The 13,170-nt window shown below is 36.1% G+C and overlaps 1 long non-coding RNA gene across 2 annotated transcripts in view; it reads right to left on the reverse strand.

Annotated features, from left to right (window-relative positions):
- LOC119251701 (uncharacterized) overlaps positions 1-13,170 on the reverse strand; it is a 310,608-nt gene that overhangs the window by 47,504 nt on the left and 249,934 nt on the right. The gene's annotated exons all lie outside the window — the stretch shown is intronic.

Raw genomic sequence — 13,170 nt, forward strand, 5'->3', positions numbered from 1 at the left:
GGAAATGCAAATCAAAACTACCATGAGATACCATCTTACACCAGTGAGAATGGCACATATTAAAAAAACTAGCAACAACAAATGTTGGCGAGGTTGTGGAGAAAAAGGAACTCTCCTGCACTGTTGGTGGGAATGCAAACTGGTCCAACCACTATGGAGAGCTGTGTGGAGATTTCTGGACCTACTAAACATACAGCTTCCATATGATCCAGCAATTCCACTCCTAGGTATTTACCCAAAGGACACAGAAACATCAATTCCAAAGAGCACCTGCACCCCTATGTTTATAGCAGCACTGTTTATAATAGCTAAGCTTTGGAAACAGCCCAAATGCCCAAAAATAGATGACTGGATCAAGAAGATGTGGTACATATATACCATGGAATATTACTCAGCATTCAAAAAAGACAAACACATGCAATTTGCAGCAACATGGATGGCGCTGGAAGGGATCATGCTCAGCGAAATAAACCAAAAAGAAAAAGAAAAATACCGGATGGTCTCACTCATAGCAGGAATCTAGAAAACTTAAATAAGGGACCAGGAAAATGAATAACTATAAGAAAGTGAAAATCAAAATCAACAAAAAACTATGAACCAGAGACACTTTTTGGGGGGTGGGGGGCGGGAGGGGAGGGATTGGGGTCAGAATGGGGGGGTTGCAATTGTATGGGGAATATAAAAATAAAATTTATTATTAAAAAAATAAATAAATAAAAAATAAAAAGGCTGTCTAAAAGGAAAATCCTGAAAAAAAAAAAAAAAAAGATCAACGTTTCAAAAAGGTGATGACTCTGCACTAACAATTCCAACCTTCTAGGAATTAATCTTAAGGGGAAAAGTGTGATTTAGTGCCAAGAATTTTTATCACAATTTGCTTGTAATAGGAGAAAATGGGTATGAAAGAATATTTAATAACAAGGGATTAGTAAAATTAGTTAGGGTAAACCACATTTTAAAATACTATTAGCCTGTGATAATTTCCACCTGTTTTTCCACTCTATGCTCCACTGTCTCCTCACTGAAAACCACCCAACCTCATGACACCCACAGAAGCATTTGTACTACATGGCACTTTGCACCCATCCCTTTGCCCTATGACCACAGCTAATTAGGTGTGGGTACTGAGCTATTCCAAACAAATTTGCTCTCCTAGAAATTTAACATTGGAAAGAAGCAGCTCTGGTAAATCTGCACATTACTTAAACGGAAGACCTGTGAACTCAGGTGCTGTACGGGGGCCATTTACATAGAAAAGAGAGGAAACAACATATGAAGGAGTGAAGGCAGAGAGTGGACCCCCCACATTTGCTCAGTTTTCTACCTGGCCTTTATAATTTTAAATAAATGTATTCTAGTCACACTGTACTGCTTTCCACATCTTGGGTAACTGAGTCACCTTAGATTCATTTCCATACTTATCCCTCAGTTTCTAAAACGCTTCTTTTTGTTAAGGTACAGTCAGTTTTATGGGAATATTTTAAAATACATTATTATGTGCTTTTCTTTCTCACATTTTCTTACATATGTCTTACATGTGTCCTTCCCCATCAGCCAGTAATAACCTGGGGTTAATATCAAGGGGGGTTAAGGGGCTTAAAATGGAAACAAGATGACAGGTGTTCACGTTAAGCTCTTGATTTCCAAAATTAGATTTTTGGAATCCCCAGTGAGATTCTTGAAGTTGAAGCTTGGTTTTTTTAAAAGGATAAAGTTTAAATATCCAAAACTCCAATTCCCAAATAAGGATGTAGGTCTGGTGGACATTGGTCCCAGAGTGTCACCAGAACTCTAAAGAGATGGTAAAGTGCCATAATCAGAGATGCACCTATTCAGGGAAGAAGAAAATCTAAAAGATGGTAACATTCATACCGACATATTCAATACAGAAAAATATTAAACTATTTTTCTCTTTCTTTTCCTTAAATTTATACTCATCTGGTCTTTAATAAAGAAAATTCAGATTTTTAAAAATTCTTTATTATTAATCTCACTCTAGACTTTTGAAAATAATAGAATTATTCTGCTCTGTTCTAGTACAGCACTATTGGTTATCCATTATGAGAGAAATAGGCTTCATTATTTTCACTTATATTTGGCAGATGTGGATGCAATGAAAATTACAAAATTCTTGATTACAAATTCTTAAGATACATATATATCACTTATGTAAATTATTGGTGTGTAATTTTATGAAATTGAGATTTAAATAAACAATGAAGGCTTTAAGCTAAATTATATTTTAATTATTTATAATTAGGCACCCTTGTAAGAAATATTTTACATTGTCTAAAATGGTAATTTCAAGGAAAAAAGTATACTTCAGTAACAATCTGGCTAAACACTCCAAGTCCAAAGTCACTCCAAGATTCAATACCAACACAAAGTATCACTAACATCTTTAAAATTTTGTAGTTTGTTTCTCTTGGTTTTATGATTGAGGGTGGGTGTGTAGGGGAGGAAGGAAGAAGGACTGCCTCAGATACAATAACAAAGTTGTCAAAATCACTCTTATCAATGGTCTTTGCACTTGTTCAGAAATAAAAGAAAAATAATTTTGGTGAGTCACTGCGTTTTGTTCAGTCCAGCTTGGCAGGTCATCTTGTTCTAGTGGATAGAAACTAAGTCAATGTAGGAAAAGCCAGAATTTGGATAAGGCTCATCAAAAATTCATATAGATGCCAGGTAAGTCAGAAAAAAGAGAATGCCCTGCAACTGGAGTTGCTAAAAACACTATGTTCAGTTTAAGTCAAGGATTCTGTATTGTGAAGGCAGAACTTCAAGTCTCTAATAAAAAACAAAAACAAAAACAGCATATTCCCTAAAACTCCTGATTAGATTTGTGGTACTCTAATAAAATTTTAACTTTATACAAATCAAACAACATTATAGCAAAGGACCCATTGGTGGTATGTACCATCCTATCTATGGTTTAATCACCTTCCTCCATAAATGCAAATATTAAACAAATTTTAAGAGTATGAAAATATAAGTTACCTTTTCCTATTCTACATTCTCCCACTTCCCACTCTTCTCATACCACCTCATTCCCATTTTTTCTAAATACTAAGCATAAGAAGAAAAGACTAGTGTGGGGATAGGGTCAGTGGAGAAATTAATCACATTCTGTTTTTTTTTTCAAAAATTTCCATTACAACCAATTTTATATTCTTTTTTTTTAAATATTTATTTATACAAGAACTGGGGCACAGGCCAGATGTGAGGGAGGGCAAGAGGACTCACCAGAGACAGAGCGGGGAACAGAACAGGCAGACTGATGAAATACACTGCTGAGGGGAGCAGCGGGCGAGACAGGAGAGGTCTGCCATGCCATGTGGGACCCTCGCAGGCTGGCCGAGATTGAACCGGCACTGCCGAGGCTACAGACAGCTCCACAGCGCGGCGCTCAACCAACTGTGCCACCGGGGGAGGCCCAATTTTATATTATTTCTTTTCGCTTTTTACTATTTAGGTTTTTTTTTGGGGGGGAATTGGAATTTCAATATTTATTTATTTATTTATTTATTTTTATTATATACATTTTTATATTATTTTCAATTTTTGCACAATGTATGCACTTTCATCTTGGTTATAGTCCCCACACAATTCCCAGCCCCCATGTTTTGATGCTACTCCCTCCTCCCCCGCCCCTTTGCTATTTTACAGTTTCTCAGAACACTTGCTTATTCTCTAAGTGCTCATCTTCTATAGTAGCCCAAGTTTATTATGTTATGGTTATAATAGCTAGTGAGACCTTTCCAAAGTTACTAATAAAAGTTTTAATTTTTTTCACTTAAGCTTCTTATTTCTTGTGAATTCATTAGTCCATTCACTTTCACTACCCTTTTGCATTATTGTTTTTTAATGGTGTTGACAGTTCATATATGCCAACAATAACTGATTTGATTAGCACATAGAGAATGCTCAGAGGCATTCTTTCTTTCTTCCTTCTGATATTTTGATATATTGGTTAATCCTCCAAATATGGTACGTGGAGTTGGTATAGGTTTCTTCATGTTCCATTTCTTCATGGTGTGTAGCAGTCTTCATTTTAGGAAGGAATTGGGGAGAAAATTTCACAAGTTGGGTTCCTTATTACCCCACATTTTTGTTCTGAAATCAAAACCCATATTAGAAGCTGTAGACTTTGGAGTGATTATCCTGTTTCTTTGGAAATCAGTTCTCTGATTTAGAGGCTGAAGAAGATGGGTCAAAATTTTCCGTTCATTTCACATTTGGTAGATTTGCAACTCAACTGTTCCATAGACAACCCTTCAATTCAGTACTTTCTTTCCAGTTCTGCCTGGAAGACCTGCTGCTGAGGCAGTATGGAAACACTACAAGGACCTGATAGAAATAAAGGCAATAGCCCTAAGCCACCTTCTTTATTGCAAGTTGTGGACTGCTTCCAGTTTCACTTGAATTCAACTATCAAAAAATAGTTAACTTCTGCCTTTTAGGAATGTATTCAGGCTTCCAAGTCTATTCAACAGTACCCTTCTGTCCTATGTGATTTTCGCTTTAGATTAATGGAATGGGGAATATTCTTTCTCATATATTCCATTTAAACTGAATTTCAGTTAAACTTCTAAAAATTAAAATTTTATTTTAATCATTTTTGGGTAACATTAAAAGGAATATATATAATTTTTCTAGAGAGGCATAGAAGACCACCATGATTTATCATCCAAACTAGGACATTTTGAAACTGACAGTGGACATATTAATAATTATGTCTGGCTAATAGGCACAATCTGGGGCTAATCTGTACAAACCAAGATGCATTCTCACCCTACACAAGTAAGCCAAACAAAGTGTAGGATCAGTAGCAAAAGGATGTTAAGTCCGAAAAAGAAAATGAGACAAGAGAAGAATGACACTCTGTGATAAAGACATAGACTACCTACCTGGGTACCTTGGACCCTTGTAGTGAAGATATTTTATAGCAATGAAGTTATAATTAAATAGAATAACTTAAAGAACAGTGTCTTTTTTTTTCTTTTTTTCTATCTCAGTGGATAGCAGCAACTTTTCTTGGATGTCATGTTTCAAGAGTAAAAACAAGCATGTTATTTCAATGGGTTGGAATTATAAATAGGGTAGCAATTCTCAATGGAGGTTAGTTTATCCTCCTTTCTATTCCTCTACCTCTCCACTCCACCCCACCCCCCATTGCTGCCCACACAGAGTACATTTGACCAGGGCTGAATTTAAGAGAGATTTAATTAGGTTTAGAATATCCCCTGAACAAAACCTGCAGAAAAAGCATTGAGCATGTCACTTGTGAGTAACCAGTAACTAATGGCAGTACTTGTTACTTTTCTTTTGTCTTCTGATGTTTTGATATATTGGTTAAACCTCCAAATATAGAAGCTGATGGCAACTTTCTGGACTGACTGACCAGTGAAGAGATTTCTCCCAGACTTTCAAGTGAGAACTTCACCCAATAAAAGCATTTACCCATATAAATGAATTGAGATGGCTTCTGCTCCACACATTTCCAACAAACAGGCTACACAAATAATCATTCATTCCATAATAATGATGTCATTTCTAAGAGTATTCTGGCAACTTTGAGTCCTTTGTTTCTATGGAATTATGACTTCTGAGTAGACTGATACATTAATTTTAAGTTAAAATTCAACAACAAAGTCTATAGTAGAGGTATTTGCCACAAAAGTGGGGTCAGATGATTTATAAGAATTTGGGAGATCTTTTTATAATATGACTGAGTGTTAGAATGAGGTTTTTATCCCAGCAGAGCCTGTTTACCAAGTTAATAATTACAGTGTTATGACACTTTAAATGCAGTATTTTAATTTCAGTATTTGAATCTTCTATGTAAAAGTTGTTAATGTTTTAGAATTTAGTTGTGTTTTCCATTCTTTAGAGTTGTGGCAACTACTCATTTTACAACAAATATTGAAAAGAGTTGAAAGTTAGTTATAAAAGAAAAAACAGTATTGATTTATTTACTATTTTTGATCATTTGGAAAATGATTAGTGTCTTAGTCCATTTGCTCTGCTATTATAAATCATAGTTCTGGAGGCTGAAGTGCAAGATCATGGTTCAGCATGGTGGGTTGAGGGCCTTCTCCTAGGTCCTGGACTGTATCCTCATATGGTGAAAGGGCTTGAGGATCTTTCTGGAGTCTCTTTATCAAGCACAAATCCCATTCATGAGAGTGCCATGCTCCTGACCTATGCCCCTCCCTTTACCATCACCTTTGGGGATTATAATTCCTCCAAACTTTGGAAGGATGCAAACTTTCCAATGTAGCAGTTAGGTTCACAACTGCCAACACAGGAGCTAAGGAAAGGCAAAGAGAGTTGATGTGCACCATGTCAGGTGAGGATAGCAGAAGAGAAGTAAGATGGGCAATTCTGAGAGTGCTCATAAAGGAGGGACAATTGACACCTTCAATTGTCTGTGGGTGATTACTCTTTAAGATTTAATAGCAGAAATTATAGAAGAAAAAAACATATATTCAAGCATCAAAAAACTTTAAATTCAAAGCTCTGTTTATTTTCACAAATTTTGATGGCAATCATCTTGGGAAAACAAGATATATAACTGTGTTTCAGATAAAACACACATATGCCCACAAGCCATAATTTAATCTTCCTAGATAACAGGGGTTCATAATTTTATCTCTTTTCTTGCACTATGTAATAATGCAGAGCACAATTCTGAACATCTTTTCCATCTTTATACTTCCCTCATGTTATGAATTTGTCTGTTCTCAATTCTGCTGCTACAAAAATGTTTGCCTCTAGTTTGCTTCCAATCTTTTCTGGCTTTGAAAAACAGATAACTGAATTGGCTAATTGTTATACATAAGACACATTAGATTTAAGGAAGCAAAATTTAAGGCAGAATAAGACCTAGACTTTATCTCTGAGCTCCCTGACAGACATTCTGAGATATAGCAGTCCTTTCTTATATTCAGGACAGAACTACAATGAATTGTGCACATTCTGACCCTTTAATAAAAGAACAAGAGGCCAGAGTCCTCCTGCGGCTCTACTCCTTTTCTCTCAATAGTTTCAACTTAGATTTTAGAGTGAGAGTCATAAGTCACTGCCACCATTCACTCCATGCAAGGGAGACTTGAAATTGGCTTAGCTTCTCCCCAGAGAGTTCTTTGAGTAATTACCATTTTTCCTGCCCACCTTTCCCTCCTGCTCACCATAGCTGCTCTCTCTGAGTATGGAAACTCTCCATGGCTCAACAAGAACAGTTAAACAGTTCAGTGGCAGCCTTCACCACATGTGGATGTCTGCTCTTGCAAAAGGGAAGAAAATAAACCACTAAAAGTAATGAGACACTTGAGAAACTAATATTTTTTTGTTTTGCTTTACATAGTTTTAAATGATTGAGGAACAAAAATGCTAAAAAGGAAAAGGTTAGATTTTGGTGGTTTCTATGGCAGATATCTTTGGTAGGGAAATAATCATTAAAAAGGTATTGTTTGTGGGCCTCCCCTGGTGGCGCAGCGGTTGAGCGCTGGGCTGCGAGGCTGCCTGCAGCCTCTGCACTGCTGGTTTGTCCCCAGCTGCCGGCAACGGTTCCACAAAAAAAAAAAAAAAAAAAAAAAAAAAAAAAAAAAAAGGTATTGTTAGTGATAAGAGTTGAAAAAAATACTCACGCAAAAGTATTTAAAAGTAATCTTAGTGCTCTTTTTTAGAAAGATTGTTATATATCCAACAGTTGTTCAGAGAGAATTTTTCATGAGAAATTGCCAACATGGTCTTTGCAAGCATGCAACAAGCAAAGGACACAGGATATGAGTTGAATGGGGCTATGAATTCAATGGCAGTCATATGAGTTTATGGTTGTTCAGCCTGAATTCCTCCAATGGAATTTCAAGTGACTTCAGACGTGGTCTTACAGCAACAAAAACTTCATTGACAAAAGCCCGTCTGTGTTTTCTTTTTCACCAAACATATTTAAGCACAAGTCCTGTCAGTTGTACCCAAACTCTGTCTATCCCCTCTCTTCACTGCACTTAATGCCTTAGGTCAGACCCTTATTATTTCTCACTTGAATTGTTGTAATAGCCTTGTAAAAGATGTCCTGAGTCTCTTCATCTACTCTTTCATCCACTCATCACCAGAATGATGTAGATATCAGGAAAATCTGATCATTAAAATCCTTCAATATCTCCATACTTCTTTGGGAAAATTCCAAATCCTTAACAAAATACAACAGCATTTCTGATAGCTCCACAGAGCCATTTGCTGTTCTCCACCTCCACCCCAAAGACCTTGTGCTCCAATAATTATTTACCATTTCCTCAATGTCTCACACTCTCTCGATTCATGTTCATTATTTGTTCTCCTCTTTTCTCCACCCTCAAATCTTAAAACAGGTTATCTCCACTGCTTAAAGAGACTCAAAATTATATCCTCCTGGATGCCTTTTCTAACACTACTTCTTGCAATCCCAGACACCATATATTCTCTGTCCATCAAGGATGGTTCTGGTGTTCAACTAAATAGGCTCACAATGCCTTGGATATAACTGTTATCAGACAGAATGGTTTTCATGTTTACTTTTCTATTACCTCCCCAACAAAGTTTTCATATTTGATCTTCAGCAGAAACCCCTCATAAGTTAGACAACTCAATACATTTTGTTGAAAGAAAAAGAAAAAAAAGGAGAGTGAGAAGGAAGGAAATAATGATGAGTTTTTCAAAATTAAGTTCAACAGCAACAAGAAATTTTGGAAAACAGTTGAATAAAACCTCCACTTCAATTCCCAAGTTGATCCTGCACATTCAACGTTTTCTAATCAGAACATTGCTCCCTAAGAATCACATGATGACAAGAATTCATATCTTGAGGCAAGAAAATCAAAGTTTCTTAAAAGAAAAAGCATGCTATTTTTCTGAAACTGTAGAGCCCTCAAAAGGTCTTAACATTCAACTATTTTGTTCCTGCTTCACCAAGCATAACGGACAGTCTCATGAGATAATGGAAATATACTTCCTACTAACAAGTTTTTCAAATTTAGATTTTTCAACACATAAAAAGCAAAATGTGTATATTGCTGAATTGTGCCATCTGTCTACTTTAAAGCTCAAGGGAATACTTTGATAATACATAGCAGAAAGTAGTTAAGAAGTTCACAATGAAAACTTGGCGTCATTTGGTTTGGGATTAAAAGTAACATATGCAAAGGTCCTAGACTCAGTGCTGACAAATGAGATAAGATACAGAGTTCATAGCAAGTCACAGCTTCACCTGCTATACCCACCAAATAAGCATAACTTTCTTGTACTGCGCAGCAGTACACACCGCAGAATACCTTCTGGTGAGACACACCAATTCCTGTTCAGCCTCAAGCATGGTGTCTCTGAGAACCATTTCTAGACAACACCATTATCTTGCAAGAAAAAGTTAAATGGTTTACATCTCTCTCAGAGGAAGCTTAAGAATTAGCATCAATGAAAATTGATATACAAGAAGCAAGAAGAACACCAAACTTCCACGACGAAAGGAAAAACACAGCAAGACACATAATAGTAAAGCTCCCAAGAATCCAGGACAAGGAAAAAATAATGAAGCTGACAAGAGGGAAGAAACAGATAACATTCAAAGGAAAACCAATCAGGCTGACATCAGACTTCTCTGAAGAAACACTACGGGCAAGGAGAGAGTGGAGGGACATAGTCAACAGACTCCAGGAAAACAGATGCCAACCAAGAATACTCTATCCCGCAAAGCTCTCTTTCCTCCATGAAGAAAGAATATGGACCTTCCCAGACAAAGAGAAACTCCGGAATTTCATTAAGACTAAACCCCCACTCCAAAAAATACTACAAGGAATCCTAAAGCCAGAACCTCAGAGGGACGAATAACAACGAAAGAAGACCAAAAAAAAAAAAAAAAAGTTATTAAAAGAATAAATAAATAAAATCAAAGGAAAGACAAACATAATGGCAAATACAGATGCTAACATATCAATATTAACTCTAAATGTAAATGGACTAAACTTTTCAATAAAAAGACACAGAGTTGCAGCCTGGATTAAGAAACAAAACCCAACCTTTTGCTGTCTCCAGGAAACACATTTAGCTACAAAAGATAAAAATAGGCTCAAAGTCAAAGGATGGAAAACAATCCTACAAGCAAATGGGCCAAAAAAGAAAGCAGGAACAGCTATACTTATATCAGATAAAACAGACTTCAAACTCAAAAAAATAAAAAGAGACCCCAATGGTCACTACATTATGATCAAGGGGACAATACTTCAAGAAGAAATAACACTCATTAACATATACTCACCAAACGAAAGAGCACCAAAATATATCAGACAACTGTTGTCCTCTCTGAAAACAGACATCAGAGAAAACACATACGTCGTGGGAGACTTCAACACACCACTATCAACAATGGATAGATCAACAAGACAAAAAATAAGTAAAGAAACTAAAGCTCTAAATAAGGACCTAGAGCATTTGGGCTTAACAGACATCTATAGAACACTAAATCCAAAAAAAACGGAGTACACATTTTTCTCAAGCGCACACGGATCATTCTCCAGGATCGATCACATACTGGGGCACAAGACAAACATCAACAGATACACCAAGATTGAAATCATACCAACCATCTTTTCTGACCACGAAGGCATCAAACTAGAAATAAATCATAAAAAGAAGGCAAGGAACTATCCTACCTCATGGAGATTAAAAACCACACTACTGGAAGACCACTGGACTAACGAGGAGATCAAAGAAGAAATTAAAAAATTCTTTGAATTGAATGACAAGGAGGACACCAATATCCTAAATGTATGGGATGCAGCAAAAGCAGTAATAAGAGGAAAATATATAGCAATAGGAGCTCACATCAAAAAACAAGAAAAAACTCAAAGAAACAACCTAATCTCGAAGCTCAAAGATCTAGAAAAAGAACAACAAAAAAAAACCCCAAAACCAGTAGAAGAAAAGAAATTATAAAAACCAAAGCAGAAATAAATGAAATTGAAACTAAAAAAACAATCCAAAAGATCAATGAAACCAAGAGCTGGTTCTTTGAAAAAATAAATAAAATAGACAAACCCCTAGCCAGGCTCACAAAGGAAAAAAGGGAGAAAGCACAAATACACAGGATCATAAATGAAAGAGGAGAAATCACAAAGGACACAGCAGAAATCAAAAGAATAATCAGTAACTACTATGAACAGTTATATGGAAACAAGTTCAACAATCTAGAGGAGATGGACAAATTCCTACAACTCTACAATCACCCAAAGCTAGATAAAGGAAGAAATAGAACACCTAAACAGACCAATTACAAGCAGCGAAATTGAAATGGTAATCAAAAACCTCCCCAAAAACAAAAGCCCAGGACCTGATGGATTTACAAATGAATTCTACCAAACATTCAGAGACGAATTAGTGCCTATCCTTCACAAACTCTTCCAAAAAATTGAGAAGGAAGGGACAATACCAAACACGTTCTATGAAGCCAATATTACACTAATACCAAAACCAAATAAGGACAACACAAAAAAGGAAAACTATAGGCCAATCTCCCTAATGAACACTGATGCAAAAATCCTCAATAAAATTTTAGCTATCAGAATCCAACAATGTATCCATAAGATAATTCACCACGACCAAGTTGGATTCATTCCAGGGGCACAAGGATGGTTTAACATCCGAAAATCAATCAACGTTATCCAACACATCAACAAAAAGAAATATAAAAACCATATGATAATATCAATAGATGCTGAGAAAGCTTTTGACAAAGTGCAACACCCATTCATGATAAAAGCCCTTGAAATTCTTGGGATACAAGGAACATACCTCAACATCATAAAGGCCATCTATGACAAGCCAACAGCCAGTATCATTCTCAATGGTGAAAAGCTGAAAGCAATTCCATTAAGATCTGGAACAAGACAAGGATGTCCACTCTCACCACTGCTTTTCAATATAATACTGGAAGACCTAGCCAGAGCAATAAGACAAGAGAAAGACATCCAAGGAATCCACATAGGAAAAGAAGAAGTCAAACTATCACTATTTGCAGATGATATGATAACATACATAGAGAACCCCAAAATCTCCACAGAAAAACTAATTCAACTCATCAATCAATTCAGTAAAGTGGCAGGATATAAAATCAACACGCAAAAGTCAGTAGCTTTCCTATACACAAACAATAAATCTGAAGAAGAAGAAATCAAAAAAACCATCCCTTTTATTATCGAAACAAAAAAAAATCAAATATTTGGGAATAAATCTAACAAAAGAGGTAAAGGACCTATACAAAGAAAACTATAAAACACTGTTAAAAGAAATAGAAGAAGACACAAAGAAATGGAAAGACATCCCCTGCTCATGGATTGGAAGAATAAACATTATTAAAATGGCCATCCTACCAAAAGCAATATACAGATTCAATGCTATTCCAATCAAAATCTCAATGGCATTCTTCAAAGAAATAGAACAATTATTGATGAAATTCATATGGAATCACCAAAACCCCGAATAGCCAAAGCTCTACTGAAAAAAAAAAAGAAGTAAATGGAGGCATCACACTCCCAGACTTCAAACTATACTACAAAGCCATAATCATCAAAACTGCATGGTATTGGAACAAGAACAGACATACAGACCAATGGAATCGAATAGAAAATCCAGAAATAAACCCACAGATTTATGGTCAACTAATCTTTGACAAAGGAGCAAAGACTATGCATTGGAGCAAAGAAAGTTTGTTCAATAAATGGTGCTGGGAAAACTGGGTCGCTACATGCAAAAGAATGAAGCTTGACCACTACCTCACACCATACACAAAAATCAACTCAAAATGGATTAAAGAACTAGACATAAGACCTGAAACCATAAAATACATAGAAGGAAATATAGGCGAAACACTACGGGATTTGCACATCAAAGACATCTTTACAGACACATCACCCAAAGCAGTGATAGTGAAGGCAAAGATAAACAGCTGGGACTACATCAAATTAAAGAGCTTCTGCACAGCAAAAGAGACAATAACAAAAACAAAGAGAAACCCCACCAACTGGGAGAACATTTTTGCACACAACACTAATGATAAAGGACTGATCACAAAAATCTGCAAAGAGCTGATGAGACTCAGCAACAACAAAGAAAATAATCCAGTCAAAAAATGGGCAAAAG

Source organism: Talpa occidentalis, unplaced genomic scaffold, assembly GCF_014898055.3.
Source record: "Talpa occidentalis isolate TD23 unplaced genomic scaffold, MPIMG_talOcc4v2.1, whole genome shotgun sequence".
NCBI lineage: Eukaryota > Metazoa > Chordata > Mammalia > Eulipotyphla > Talpidae > Talpa > Talpa occidentalis.